The sequence below is a fragment of the Ursus arctos genome, unplaced genomic scaffold, assembly GCF_023065955.2.
Source record: "Ursus arctos isolate Adak ecotype North America unplaced genomic scaffold, UrsArc2.0 scaffold_31, whole genome shotgun sequence".
NCBI lineage: Eukaryota > Metazoa > Chordata > Mammalia > Carnivora > Ursidae > Ursus > Ursus arctos.
In genome coordinates, this window is record NW_026622997.1 from 7355930 (window position 1) to 7371187 (window position 15258).

Consider the following 15258-nt stretch of genomic DNA (forward strand, 5'->3'; position numbering starts at 1 on the left):
TGCTCAGGTGTCCAAATTCCTACCCTTGGTCTCTCCAGGAGGTTGTCTGGGTATTTGGGAAAGGGTTTATACGGCCCCAGAGTGACAGAAAAGGCTTGCACCCACATGTGGAGTCCTTGTGCTGTCCTGGGGCTCTTCTGCAGGGTGGTGTTCCTTAGTCGGCTCAACAGGTGAACTGCTGGCCTCCTCGGCTGAAGTTCAGGGCTGCGAACCTATGGAGCCTGTGACATCGCCTTGGTCCAGGCAGGACTCCCACTGGTTCTGGGAGCATTAGCCATTTCCCTCTGTTTGCAATGGTCCTGTCTTCAGATTCCCTCACAGTTAGCTCTAGGCACTCCACATTCCAACCCTCAGTCAGCCAGGGGCCAATCTGCCTCCACCACAGTAACCCCCTGCTAGCCCGTTCTCTTGCCAGTCCCTTAGTCTTCTTCCTCACTCAGTGAGGCACATGGGAACTCTTGGAGGCCATGCACCTCACGGGGAGCCAAAAGAGAATTGGGCATCTATACTTAGTTTGTTCATCTTACCTGGCATGACTTGGTACCAATTTTACTTGAATCAAGTGACCTAGATTCGGCACTGGGGACTCCTCTAAGTGTCCCAACAGTGGAGCAAGGACAGATTCTATTCTCAACATCCTCTTTATCTATTTGGGTATTTCTAAGCCCCTCTCCTCAGGCCCTCCTCTCCCCAACGTGCATCCTTTAGGGTGGAGGAAAAGGGCTTTGGTGACCAAACCTATCCCTCCATCTCAATCGCCTTCTTTTCCTTCTTTAGGTTCTAGGGCTGGTCTTCCACTTTCCCTAGGCGCCTACTTCTTCCTTTGGCTTGCTAGCCTCATGGCCTCTTCCCCATGCTTAGAATGGGTTTCCTCTCCCCCCCCCCATGGAAAAACTCTATGATCTGGGTCTTTTGGATTTGTTCAATGATGTACTAAAAGGATAGGTGAGGGGTTTAGAAATTCTTCATGTCTCTTGACAAATCTAGATTTTGCTGGACTGGAAAAAAAATATATTGGATGTCACAAGTGGAATGTTAACTCTTCCTTTTTAAATACCCTCTGTACGAGCTCCAATTCCTGTTGTGACAGATAAATTCTAAAGTGCCTAAGGCGGGAAAGTCCATGAATATATTTCAGAAAATATTAGACTTCCTCTGCTCATAAGTAAACAACAACAAAAATCCAGATATTCTACAAGATGACTTCGGAAATGTGGGTGAGGCACCTGGGTGACTCAGTTTGTTAAGCCTCCAACTCTTGATCTCAGCTCAGGTCTTGATCTCAGGGTCATGAGTTCAAGCCCCACATTGGGCTCCATGCTGGGGGTGAAGCGTACTTGAAAAACAAACTGAACTCCCCCAAACCAAAACCCCTACAAAAACATGGAAAGAAGAGATTGAACTACTCCAGATGAAAAGAGACAAAAGAAATAATCAGTTGAATGAAATGTATGAAACTTGATTGGAACCTGAATTGAAGGTAAAGAAAAACAAAAGTAGACATAAAAATGTGTTTTGGAACAATTCGAGAAATTTGCGAATGGACTATTTAGTAAATGGCATTATGAACTTATTGCTATTCTTCTTAGGTGTAAAATTGGAGTTGTGATTACATGGAAAAACGCATGAAGTACTTCAGCTAAAGTACCTGGATGGCTGTGATGTATTTTCCAATGGTTCAGCACAAAACAAAACAACATATACATAAACAAACAACATATACGTAAACCATTAGTAATACTTTGAAAGGAATTTTTTTTCTGAGTAGTAATTCTCCATGGTGGACTTAAAACATTCAGTAAATCATATTGTAAACAGGTTTGCTGTCACCCAGCTCCATTTATAGAACACAGGCCGAATAGACAGCATAATTCTTAAAATCTCTTAAGGGCCTTAGGTTTTTGGAATGGCAAATGAGCCCTGGCTTCAACTTCAAGTCACCAGGTGCATTAGCCCCCAAGAGAGTCAGCCTGTGCTTTGAAGCTTTGAAGGCAGACATTGACTTCTCCTCTCTAGCTAGGAGAGTCCTAGATGGCATCTTCTTCCAATAGAAGACTGTTTTGTCTCATTGAAAATACGTCGTGCATTGCAGCCTCCTTCATTAGTGACCTTGGCTAGACCTTCTGGATGGTTTGCGGCAGCTTCCACACCAGCACTTGTAGCTTTACATTTGCACTTTGATGTTACGGAGATGGCTCCTTGCCTTAAAGCCAGGAACCAACCTCTGCTAGCTTCAGACTTTCCTTCTGCAGCTTCCCCACCTCTCTCAGCCTTCACAGAACTGAAGAGAGTTAGGGCCTTGCTCTGGATGAGGCTTTGGCTCAAGGGAATGTTGTGGCTGGTTTCATCTTCTATCCAGGCCACTCACACTTTCTCCACATCAGCAATTAGGCTGTTTTGCTTTTTTTTTTTTAATTGACATATAATTAACAAACAGTGTTATGTTAGTTTCAGGTGTACAATATAATGATTCAACCAGGCTGTACTTTACTCCGTGCTCATCACAGCAAGTGTATTCTTAAACCCTTTTATCTATGTCATCCAGCCCCAGTCCACCTTCCTTCTGCCAACCCTCAGCTCTCTGTTTCTTTTTTTAATCTCTTTTTTTCTCTGTTGACTTGTTTTGTTTCTTAAATTCCACATATGAGTGAAATCATATGGTATTTGTCTTTCTCTGACTTATTTCACTTAGCATTATAACTTCCAGGTCCATCCATGTTGTTGCAAATAGCAAAATATCATTTCTTGTGGCTGAGTAATATTCCATTGTGTGTGTATAACATCTTTATCCATTCATCTAACGATGGACACTTGTGTTGCCTTTATATCTTAGCTATTGTAAATAATGCTGCAATAAACATAGGGATGCATATATCTTTTTGAATTAGTGTTTCCATTTTCTTTGGATAAATACCCAGTAGTAGAATTACCAGATTATATGGTAATTCTATTTTTAATTTTTTGAGGAACCTGTACACTGTTTTCCAGAGTGGTTGCACCAATATGCATTCCTACCGATAGTGCACAAGGGGTCCTTTATCTCCACATGCTTGCCAACACTTGTTATTTCTTGTTTTTTTAATTCTAGCCATTCTGACAGGTATAAGGTGATAATCTCATGATGGTTTTGATTGGCATTTCCCTGATGATGAGTGATGTTAAGCATCTTTTCATGTGCCTGTTGACCATCATATATCTTCTCTGGAAAAAATGTCTATTTAGGTCTTCTCCCCATTTTTAATTGGATGATTTGGGTTTTTTGGTGTTGAATTCTATGTTTTTAATATTTTGGATTTAACCTCTTATCAGACATATCATTTGCAAATATTTTCTTCAAATTAAGGGGGTTGCCTTTTTTGTTTTATTGATGATTTTCTTCACCACACAAAAGCTTTTTTTATTTTGGTATCATCCCAATAGTTAATTTGTGCTTTTGTTTCTTTTGCCTGAGGAGACATATCTAGAAAAATGTTCCTATGGCCAATGTCAAAGAAATCACTGCTTATGTTTTCTTGGAGTTTTATGGTTTCAGGTCTCACGTTTGGGTCTTTCATCCATTTTGAGCTTAATTTTGTGTATAGCACAAGAAAGTCATCCAGTTTCATTCTTTTGCACATAGCTGACCAGTTTACCCAGCACCATTTGTAGAAGAGACTTTTCCCCATTGTATATTCTTGCCTTCTTTGTCATAGATTAAGTGACCATATAAACATAAGTTTATTTCTGGGCACCGTTTTGCTTTCTTATCGTTCATACATTCACTGGAGTAACACTTCTAATTTCCCTCAAGAATTTTGTGTGTATGTGTGTGTGTTCACAACGTGGTAACTGGTTGGTGTAAGATGCCTTGCTTTGGGGCCATGTCAGCTTATGCCTTCCTCGCTAAGCTTAATCATTTCTAGCTTTTGATTTAAAGTGAGAGATGTGTGACTCTTTCTTTCACTTGAACACGTAGAGGCCTGTGTAGGGGTTATTCATTGGCCTAATTTCAATTTTGCTGTGTCTCAGTGACTATGGAGGCCTGAGGAGGGGGAGAGAGATGGGAGAACAGCTGGTCAGTGGAGCGGTTGGAACACACGCAACTTTTATCAGTTACGTTTACTCTTCTGAGGGTGCAGTTCGTGGTGCCCCAAAATGATTCCAATAGTGACATCAAAGATCACTGATCACAGATTACCGTAACAAATATAATCATAATGAAAATGTTTGAAATATTGTGAGAATTACCAAGATGTCACCCTGAGACACCAAGTGGGCAAATGCTTTTGGAAAAATGGCACCGAGAGACTTGCTTGTCTCAAGGTTGCCACAGACCTTCAATTTGTACAAAATGTAATATCTGCGAAGGGTAATGACCCAAAGAGCAAGAGAATAATGTCTGCTTGTACAGCTACACCAGCCGTTAGGGCTTCCTCATATGATTTTTGGGGGGGATACAAACATTCAGTTCATAACAGTGTCTCAGAGGTGGTTCTCCAGCCTCGCCTTCTCTGAGCCCTGGGGGTATGAAGGCTGAGCAGGAATTCTGACTCTGTGGAGTGTCCACGCACCATTGGTCTTTGCTCATCATCCAGGCCTCTCAGGCTGTGCTCCCTGTGCACTTGGTCTCCTGATGTCCATCTCCTCGAGGATGAGTAGACAGGAGTAGGCCCCAGGCCATTAGTCTCATTATGCGCATCTCTCATTTGTGTCTCTCCTCCTGGGCTCCTTCCCTGCATAACAACTTGCACAAAACGCCGTGTTGGCGGAGAGAGAGGCAGGGTGGGCCAGCCACCTCAGGCTCCTCTGCTCCAAGTGGAAGTGCTGTGAGTAATGAACACACAGGGTTGTGTGACCGCTAAGGAGATGATGTATATGAAATATTGGCAAACTCAAAGTGCTGAATAAATACAGGAAGAGTAGGAGAATATTTGGCTAAATTAATGGATATGTTTTCCACTGACACCCCCCCCATATTTCCCATTACCTGTGGCATCTCTTCCCACACCCCCTCTCCCAACATCCCTGCTAAAGCTGTTTTCCTCATTGACGTAGCAGAGAACAAAGAACAAAAGAGGCAAATGCTTGGGTCTTTTCTCTCTTAGGAAATGTATCCATTTGTTAAAATATTCACACACTACAAAAACACATTTACCGTGAAAAGTAAGTCTCTCCCACCCCTGTCCTCCAGCCACCCAGCTTCCCCACCCAGAAGCTCTGCTACTAGCTTGTTACTCGAAGTGTTCTAGAGATAGGCCACAGATGGAGAAGCCAATACGCCTGCATCTTTTCCTCTTCTTGTGCTAAATTGTTAACACATTGGTCTGCAGCTTGCTTTCTTTTTTTTTACCCTAAGAATATGTTTCTAAGATTGTTTATGTTAATGCACAGACAGATGTTGTTTTTAAGCAGTACAACCATGGATCAAATTAATTTCACCAGTCTTCTATTGAGCCGGCTACATTATTTTGCTATTACAAGCAATCTGCCATTATCTTTGTACCTGCATAACTTTACATGTGCTTGACTCTATATGTAGAATATATATCTGATATGGAATTGCTGAGTCAAAAAGATTATGCATTTTTAACTTTCCCAGATATATCCAGATGTCCCCCCCCCCCGAAGCTCTGTCTGTATGAATTGATACTAACAGCAGCAATACATGAGAATTTCTCTTCACCTGCATTCTCACCAAGCAGGGTGTTATCTATGATTTTTATCCTTGCCACATTCGTAAGCAAAACATTGAATCTTGGTGTAGTTTTAATTCTCATTTATCTTGCTTTGAGTGAAACTGGGCATCTTTAAGTATGTTTAAGGGCCACTTATATATCCTTTTTTTGGTGAATTCTGTTAATAATAGTCTTTGCCGGTTTTTTTCATTGGTCTGTTGATCTTTTCTAATTGTTTTGTGAGAGCTTTTTACATATTAGGGAAATTAATCCTTGTGTTATGAGTTAAAATGTTTCCCCCAGATTTTTGGTTTTTTGTGAAAGGTTTTTTTCCTGGGCATAAACATTTTGTATTTAATAAAATTTATTGATCTTTTCTTTTCTTTTTTGTCTTCTGGGTTTATGGGATATTTAAATAGGACTTTCTTATTCTGAGATTTAAAAAAAATCCCGTGCATTTTTCTAGTATTTTTGGCATTTTTTTTCATATTTAAATCTATAATTCCCTTAAAATAATTTTGCTATAACATATAAGATAGTTATTTAACCTATGGTTTTAATAAGTGATTGTCTAGTTATTCTGTTAATGAATAATCCATCTTTGTACCACTGATTCTAAGTGCTACATTTTCCAAACACTATATTTCTGTATTATTTTTGCTCTATTTTTGGATATTCTATTATTTCATTAATGTATATATTTATGTGCCATATTATAATTAATATGTTTCAATGTCAAGTCATGCTAATTCTTGCTTATAAATTCTTGGCTATGCTTGTTTTTCACATTAATTTGAAAAAATTAATTTAATTTGTACAAAGCGTCCCATTGGTATTTTTATTGAGACCATGTTAAATTTATAGATTAATTTAGGGAAAATGCCTTTTTATTTGTTCAAGTCTTTGTTTCTGTCCTTCAGTAGCATTTAGGTCTTGCAAATTTCTTATTCATGATATTCTTGGTATTTTTTTTTATTACTTTCACAAATGAGGTCTTTTCTTTCATCACATTTTTAAAGCTTGCTTATTATAGAAATATTCTACTCAGCCATTTGGCTGAATTCTATTATTGTTTGTAATAATTTTAGATTGACTCTGTTAGGTTTCCTAGTAAAACAACAATATCATCTGCAAATGGTAATTATACTTTCCATTTTCTAATTTTTATGTCTTTATTTCTTTTTCTTATCTAAGTGAATTTCCGATGTCTATAGAACAAGTCTAAATAATAATGATGATAAAGGACATCTATTGTTTCTGCATCTTCTTATAAAGGAATCTCCTTATCAAAGAATTCATCTCATCCTAAATTATTATTTTTTTAAAGATTTATTTATGTATTTGAGAGGGAGAGAGAGAATGCATAGGAGGAGGGGCAGAGGGAGAGGGAGAGAGGGAATCTCCAGCAGACTCCCTGTTGAGCGTGTATCCTGAGGCAGGGTTTGATCTCACCACCCTGAGACTATGACCTGAGTGGAAACCAAGAGTCAGACGTTCAGCTGACTGAGCAACCCATGCACCCCCTAAATTATTATTTTTAAAATCAAGAATGGATTTAAGATTTTACCAATTTTTAAATTTTCTATGGAGACCATGTATTTTTTCATTTGACATTTTTGTGTGGTGAATAATATTAATAGATTTCCTATTATTGAACCATCCTAAATTCTTGGGGGTAAGCCTACTTGGTTGTGGCACATTATTCTTTCAATATTTTTTTGGATTCTATTTACTATTTGAGAAGTAAGGATTAATTTTTCCAAGATTGATCTCCAGAAACCTGGCCTCTACCAAAAGAGCTTCTCCTTCAAACTACCTGGAAAGAATACCCGTACTGTGTACAAGGCATACATTCTGGTCAACTGCAAGGCTCAGATCTGCCTCCTGATCAGAGGGCCTGGCATTTCCCTGAACCTGAATGCTGATATGGTACATCCTGCTGTTACCTTGTTCCTTCATATCCTTCTGGCTGCAAGGTTTGAACTCCAATTCCTTTCTCACAGGAGGAGGGTCTGATGTTTCCCCTTTCCAGTTCATGAACCTTGACAGGATAGAGCTGAAGCCAAGGTTCCACCGCACCAGACCGATATTGCATCTTGGTCCCGATCACACCAGGCAAGGAGCTGGTGCTTATATAGTAATGTGGCATATAAGCCCCTCAGCCCAGGAGTCAGGATCCCTGCCCTGGAGGGTCACCTCTGACTCTGCCAGAGTTCCAGGCAGTACTTCAGAGTGTGATGGACAAAAAGGGACCCTACATCACCATGGATGCTGCCTCAGTGTCCCTAGGGCACGCTGGTTCAGCAGGGCTATGTGCCCTGTTTGTACAGCTGTGTGTTGAGTTTCTCCATGGGTATTCATACATGAAACAAGCCTGTAGTTTTCTGTTATATGATAATGTTTAGGAAGTTTCCTTATCAATGTTATGTTACTTGTATAAAAAGAATATGAATGCTCTGAAAACAGATTATATGGGTTTGGTAGAATTATGTGAAACTGTCCAGATTTGGTGCATTTTAAGGGAACAGAGCTGCACTAATTTTATGTCCTCTAGGTTAACTGATCTGAGTGGATTTTTCAATTTTGGGGTCATTTTTGGTAATTAATACACAATTATTTTTATGAAGTTTTGAAATTAGCTTCTTATTAATATAAAAAATTTGGGGTGCCTGGCTGGCTCAGTCGGTAGAGTATCCAACTCTTGATCTCGGGGCTATGAATGTGAGCCCCACATTGGGTACAGAGATCACTTAAAAATTTTTTGAAAAATTACTCTGTGTTTGCATTTGCATTTCCAATTTTTCATATTAGTATTTCTCCCCTGCAATGTATTTTGATTTGAGTTTTACCAAACCAAAATGTGGGCCATTTATTGGTATTACTGCTGTTTTTTAATTTATCCTTTGTTTTAATTGGTACAAATTCCTTCTGTTTTCCTTAAATTAGCTCTGTTGTTTTTTCCATGTTCTTACTCTGTATTTTGAATTTGCTTATCTTCCATATTCTCTGTTTATTAATATAAGCATCTAAAGCTACTATTTTTCTCTGGGCATTGCTTTAGTTGTGCCCCATAGGACTGATACATGTTGCCTTCTAAACATTCTGCTATTTTTATTTTTCAGTGACTGAAGAATTAAGACTTAAAAATACTTATAGATAGTTGGTTTATTTGTTTTCTAGTTTCTACTTTTATTATTAACTTCTCATTTTATTATATTATGATCAGAAAGTGTTATTTTTGCATTTTAATTTAAAATATTTATTGAGGTCTTCTTTCTGGCTGACTAGAGTCCATTTTTATGACTATTACTAAGTCATTTGGAAAAAAAAGAGTTATTCTCTGATTTTAGGTACAGAGTTTGATACATAGTAATTACTTCATTATTTGTTGTTTAGATCTTGTGTGTGTGTGTGTGTGTGTGTGTGTGCATTTGTCCTTTTGATCTAAAATGAACGGAGCCTTCTACTATCAGTGAGTTTCTGCATATTTCTCTAGCCTTTCCTGTGGGTTTTACTCTGTGAATGTTAGTGCTTTGCTATCCAGTGCATATTTGTATCTACTGGGGACTGCAAACTCAATCATTATAAAGTGCATTCCTTTGTGAACTCAATGATCCCACCACTTTAGGGCATATGTGTTTGAGGGCATAATTTTATATCACAGCTGTTCTGCAATCACAGACCAACCAAGGCCAAGTAAATACAAGACCTTGATTCTTTTGGATTTATGACAGGAGAACTAAAATTCCTGCTATAAAATAGTGTCCTTCACCAGGTCTCCAAAAACGACTTTAGTTTATGTAGCAGCATCTTTTAAAAAATTTTTGTATTTGCGCATATTTGAACCTCCCTCAGCACAGCAAAACAAAGTAAGAGGGTTTGAAGAGGGCATTACTCACCACTGATGAAACCACAGCTGGGACTTCATTCTCTTCCTTCCTTCTTCCACTACCACCCCCCCTTTTCCTCTCAAGTCTCACCCCTTTCTACCTTTTCTCTCTCATCTTCTGACATATCGCTTGAAGAAATAAGCTCTTTCTGAGGAGGCTACCCTAGGCTCCTGCTTTCTCACAACTAAGAGCCATTTGAAATGAGCAGCATTGTTGTATTACCACGACTGAATCTACTGATTATTCAGTGTGAGCTCTCGGAACTGGGTAAGAGCCAAATGCCAGGCATGAGCTCTTTAAACCCTGCCACTTGACATGTTCAACTTTTCACCCTTCAGAGTCTTTCACTTATTAAATTTTTTTTTTTAACTCTCACCAGTGCCACTCATTCCCATACATACATTTTGTAAAGGCAGCAAAATCCAAATCTGACAGGTTATCTTATCTTTCCAGATCAGATGAGTTCAGAGCAACTTCTTGGCCCTGACATGTTATGCAAAGGCACAAAGCCAACTTTTGAAAGCACAAATGGGGGAAATTTGGAAAAAAGAAAGGATGATGTGTCATAACTGCTAATATAACTTAGATTAATACATCTTTGGCTTGGGACCTGGCAATCGAATTTTCTTAAAGGCAGGCATGTATCAACATAGGATCTCAGAACACTTACCTGCACAGGACAGTGGTCAGGAAGGGCCAGGTATCACTAGCTGATTTTAGTTTTATTTTATCTTTCTGTCTCATAGAAAAATGTGAGGACTCACCAGGGCACACAAATATTAGAGCAAGAGCACAAAAAATTCTAGATTGCCCAGATCAGGTCAGCTTACTATGGGTTTTAAGCAAAATTAGTATTTTGGAGTTGATTATTGGAGTTTATGATTACTTGGCACTTATAAGGAAAATAACCTAATGTTTTCTAAACCATAAGTAATTGAGGATTATAGATGTTTCAGTATTTTATATGGAATATTACATATGGGAATTTTTATTTCAGAAATTTTAGCAAGCTATTAAATTAAGAATGGATGAACATCCAGGTTATTTATTTTTAAAACTTGGAAATATGATTTCAGAGTCATTTTGTTATGTTAACTCATGGAGAATCATAGCAGTGTTACCAGAGGAAAGGAGAGGGCAAAGATCGTGTTTGTTTACTTAAGTATAATGGCTGAATTTTGGAAACTATGAACCTGCAAGCTTGAAATCAACCCCCAGCAATGTTCTGGAGCAGATCACTGAATTAATATTTGACAGTAGAGATCACCCATGGAAAGAGCAGACCCCATCATTTCTTTTTCTGTTGGGGTTGCACCGAAGAACTTACAGATGGGGACAAAGAGCGAGCACCTCACATCAGAATTGCCACAGAACACTGACACTCTCTTTTGATAGCTGTCAAAGCCCAACCTGAATGAGGAAGATAGATGACTCCAAAATTGTTAAATATTTTTTCCTAAATAACATTGGTAGTGGCTCTTGTCAACTGGAAGAGATAGCCTATCCTACTAGCAAAGGGCCTGTTGCAATTGGGAAGCAGCACTCATTTCTTCATTCTTTTGCATGTGGATATCCGATTTTCCTAACACCATTTGTTAAAGGGACTGTATTTTTCCCATTATGTTGTCTTGACATTCTTGTTGAAGGTCATTTGACCATATACAGAAGAGTTTATTCATGGGTTCTCTCTATTTTCCATTGGTCTATATGTCTGCCTTCATGACATTACCACAGTGCTTTGATTACTGTGGCTTTGTAATGTGTTTTGAAATCAGGAAGTATGATGCCTCCAACTTTTCCTTTTTCAATATTATTTTGGTTATTTGGGGTCCCTTGAGCTTCCATATCAATTTTAGGATTTTTTTTTCTATTTCTGCAAAAAAAAAAAAAAAAGCCATTGGAATTTTATAGGAATTACATTGAATCTGTAGAATGCTTTTATTTAATGGGCATTTTAACAACTTAAGTCCTAAGTCTAATTTCAACTTATTAAGTCTTCCAGTCCATGAACATGGGATGTCTTTTCATTTATTTTGTTCTTCTTTAATATATTTCAGTGATGTTTGCAGCTTTCAGTGTACTAGTCTCTAATCTCTGATGTTAAACTTACTAAGTATTTTATTTTTTTGATGTTATTATAAATGGGATTGTTTTCTTGATTTCCTTTTCAGAATGTTCATTGTTAGTGTATAAAAATTTAACTGATTTTTGAAGAGGGAAATTTAAAAATCATTAGCTAGTGAAAGGGGATTACCTGCTAAGATGCAGAGAGAACTCTAAAGGATGTAAGGAGTGCCACCATCTATAGGGCTGAGTCACAGTACCCAAGGAAGGGATAAACTTGGATGATATTCGCCCTTCTCCGACAAAGGCACAGATTCAGATGTCATCGAGAAGGTATGACATAGTCCTATAAATAACAGAGAAATTCACTGATAAATTTCAGATGGGGCAGAAGACATAGACAGGGATACCATGAAAACACTGGAGGGTGGGCATCTCTGGGTCTTCTGCACAACATTGGCAGCTGAGTTGTGAGAGCAAGATCAATCACCACAACCAAGAAGAGAAACCCCTTTCTCCTGCAGTGCTCTCTGCTAACCAAGCAGGGCATTGTTCTAAGAGAAAATCTATAAAGATCTGCTCCAGTATTGCAACGCAGGCAAAGAATGCATTTATATGGGGGGGGAGTGAAGGGAGGGCACAATGATAACTGTCACAGAAGATGCTGGAGGGCTGCTTTCATCCGACCTCATAGACCATTACAAGGATTTTTATTTACTAAGAGCAAGATAGGGAGCCTTTAGAGAGTTTTGAGCAGAAAACTACATGGTCTTATTTATGCTTTTAGTAGGTTGATTCTGTTTTACTAGATTGAAAATGAATGGAAGGAAGGCAAAGAAGAAGGACATTGGGAAACTATTGTAATAATGTTGAAATAAAAATTTAGCATCTTGTTTAAACATTTATGTAATGAAGTTATTCTTATTGGGACTATTATAATATCTTGGCTAAGTCTATCTATCACTGTTAACTCTGGGTCTAAATAAGGAATTGAAAGTATTCTTTAAAGAACATTTTAAAAAAAATCAACCACCATGAAATACATGCCAATTTTTCTAGTAGGTCATTATAATTATATTGTAATATAAACTCAAACTGAACCAAATGAGAGGGTTGGAAGATAGCAGTGGAGTAGGAGGACACTAGGTTTGCCTCATCCCATCAATACAACTAGATAACTATCAAATCATCATAAATACCCCCAAATTGACCTAAAGACTGGCAGAACAAACTCCACAATGAAAGGCAGAAAAGAGGCACATCAAAGAAGAAGGTGGGAGATGCAGTTTGGTAGAGAATGTATTGTATTCCTATCCATATAGGAAGAAAAAAAGAGGAAGTACTCAAATAAATAAAATTACAGATGAGAGAGGAGAAATAACAACCCAACACCACAGAGATACAAACAATTATAGGAGAATAATGAAAAACAATATGCCAAGATATTGGATAACCAAGAAGAAATGGATAAATGCCTAGAAACATATAAACTACCAAAACTGAAACAAGAAGAAATAGAAAACTGAACAGATGAAAACAGCAAAGAAATGGAATCAGTAATCAAAAAACTCCCAACAAACAAAAGTCCAGGACCAGATGGCCAGTTCTACCAAACATTTAAAGAAGAATTAAAACCTATTCTTCTCTAACTATTCCAAAAAAATAGAAGAAGAAGGAAAACTTCCAAATTCATTCTATGAAGCAAGCATTACCAATACCAAAACCAGATAAGGACACCACAGGGAAAGAGAACAGACCAATAGTCCTGATGAACATAGATGCAAAAATTCTCAACAAAATACTAGTAAACCAAATCCAACAATACATTAAACAAATTATTTGCCATAATCAAGGGGGATTTATTCCTGGGTTGCAAGAGCGGTTCAATATTGGCAAATCAATCAACATGATACATCACATCAATAAGAGAAAAGGTAAGAACCATACAATCATTTCAATAGATGTAAAAAAAGCATTTGACAAAGAGCGACATCCATTCATGATAAAAACCTTCAACAAAGTAGGTTTAGAGGGAACATACATCAACACAATAAAGGCCATGTATGAAAAACCCACAGCTAACATCCTTAAGGGGGAAAAACAGAGCTTTTCCCCTAAGGTCAGGAACAAGACAAGGATGTTCACTCTCACCATATTTATTCAACATGGTACTGGAAGTCCTAGCCATAGCAATCAGACAACAAAAAGAAATAAAAGGCATCAAAATCAGTAAGGAAGAAGTAAAACTCACTATTTGCAGATGACATGATTCTATATACAGAAGGGGATAATGAAAGACTCCACCAAAAAACTTCTAGAACTGATAAATGAATTCAATAAAGTTGCAGGATACAAATCAATATACGGAAATCTGTTGCATTTTTGTACACCAATAATGAGACAGTAGGAAGAGAAATTAAGAAAACAATCCCATTTACAGTTGCACCTAATATAAGATACCTAGGAATAAACCTAACCAAAGAGGTGAAAGACCTGTACTCTGAAAACTATAAAACACTGTTGAAAGAAATTGAAGACAACACAAAGAAATAGGACATTCCACACTCATGGATTGGAAGAAAAAATATTGTTAAAATGTCTATACTACCTAAAGTTATCTCACATTTAATACAATTCCTTTTTTTAATTTTTCATTTTTTTAATAATAATTTTTTATTATATTATGTTAGTCACCATACAGTACATCCCTGGTTTTTGATGTAAAGTTCCATGATTCATTACTTGCGTATAACACCCAGTGCACCATGCAATACGTGCCCTCCTTAATACCCATCACCAGCCTATCCCATTCCTCCAGCCCCCTCCCCTCTGAAGCCCTCAGTTTGTTTCCCAGAGTCCATAGTCTCTTATGGTTCATTCACCCTTCTGTTTACCTCCCTTTCTTCTTCTCTTTCTTCTCCTACTGATCTTCCTACTTTTTATGTTCCATAAATGAGTGAAACCATATGATAATTGTCTTTCTCTGCTTGACTTATTTCACTTAGCATTATCTCCTCCAGTCCCGTCCATGTTGCAGCAAATGTTGGGTAATTGTTCTTTTGATGGCTGAGTAATATTCCATTGTATATATGGACCACATCTTCTTTATCCATTCATCTGTTGAAGGGCATCTCAGCTCCTTCCACAGTTTAGCTATTATGGACAATACTGCTATGAACATTGGAGTGCATATGGCCCTTCTCTTCACTACATCTGTATCTTTGGGGTAAACACCCAGTAGTGCAATTGCTGGGTCATAGGATAGCTCTATTTTTAACTTTTTGAAGGACCTCCACACTGTTTTCCAAAGTGGCTGTACCAACTTGCATTCCCACCAACAGTGTAAGAGGGTTCCCCTTTCTCCACATTCTCTCCAACATTTGTCATTTCTTGCCTTGTCAATTTTTGCCATTCTAACTGGCATAAGGTGGCGTAAGGTTTTGATTTGAATTTCCCTGATGGCTAATGATTTTGAACATTTTTTCATGTGTCTGTTAGCCATTTGTATGTTCATGTCTTCTGCCCATTTTTTGATTTGATTATTTGTTTCTCATGTATTGAGTTTGAGAAGTTCTTTAGAGATCTTGGATATCAGCCCTTTATCTGTAACATCATTTGCAAATATCTTCTCCCATTCCGTGGGCTGCTTC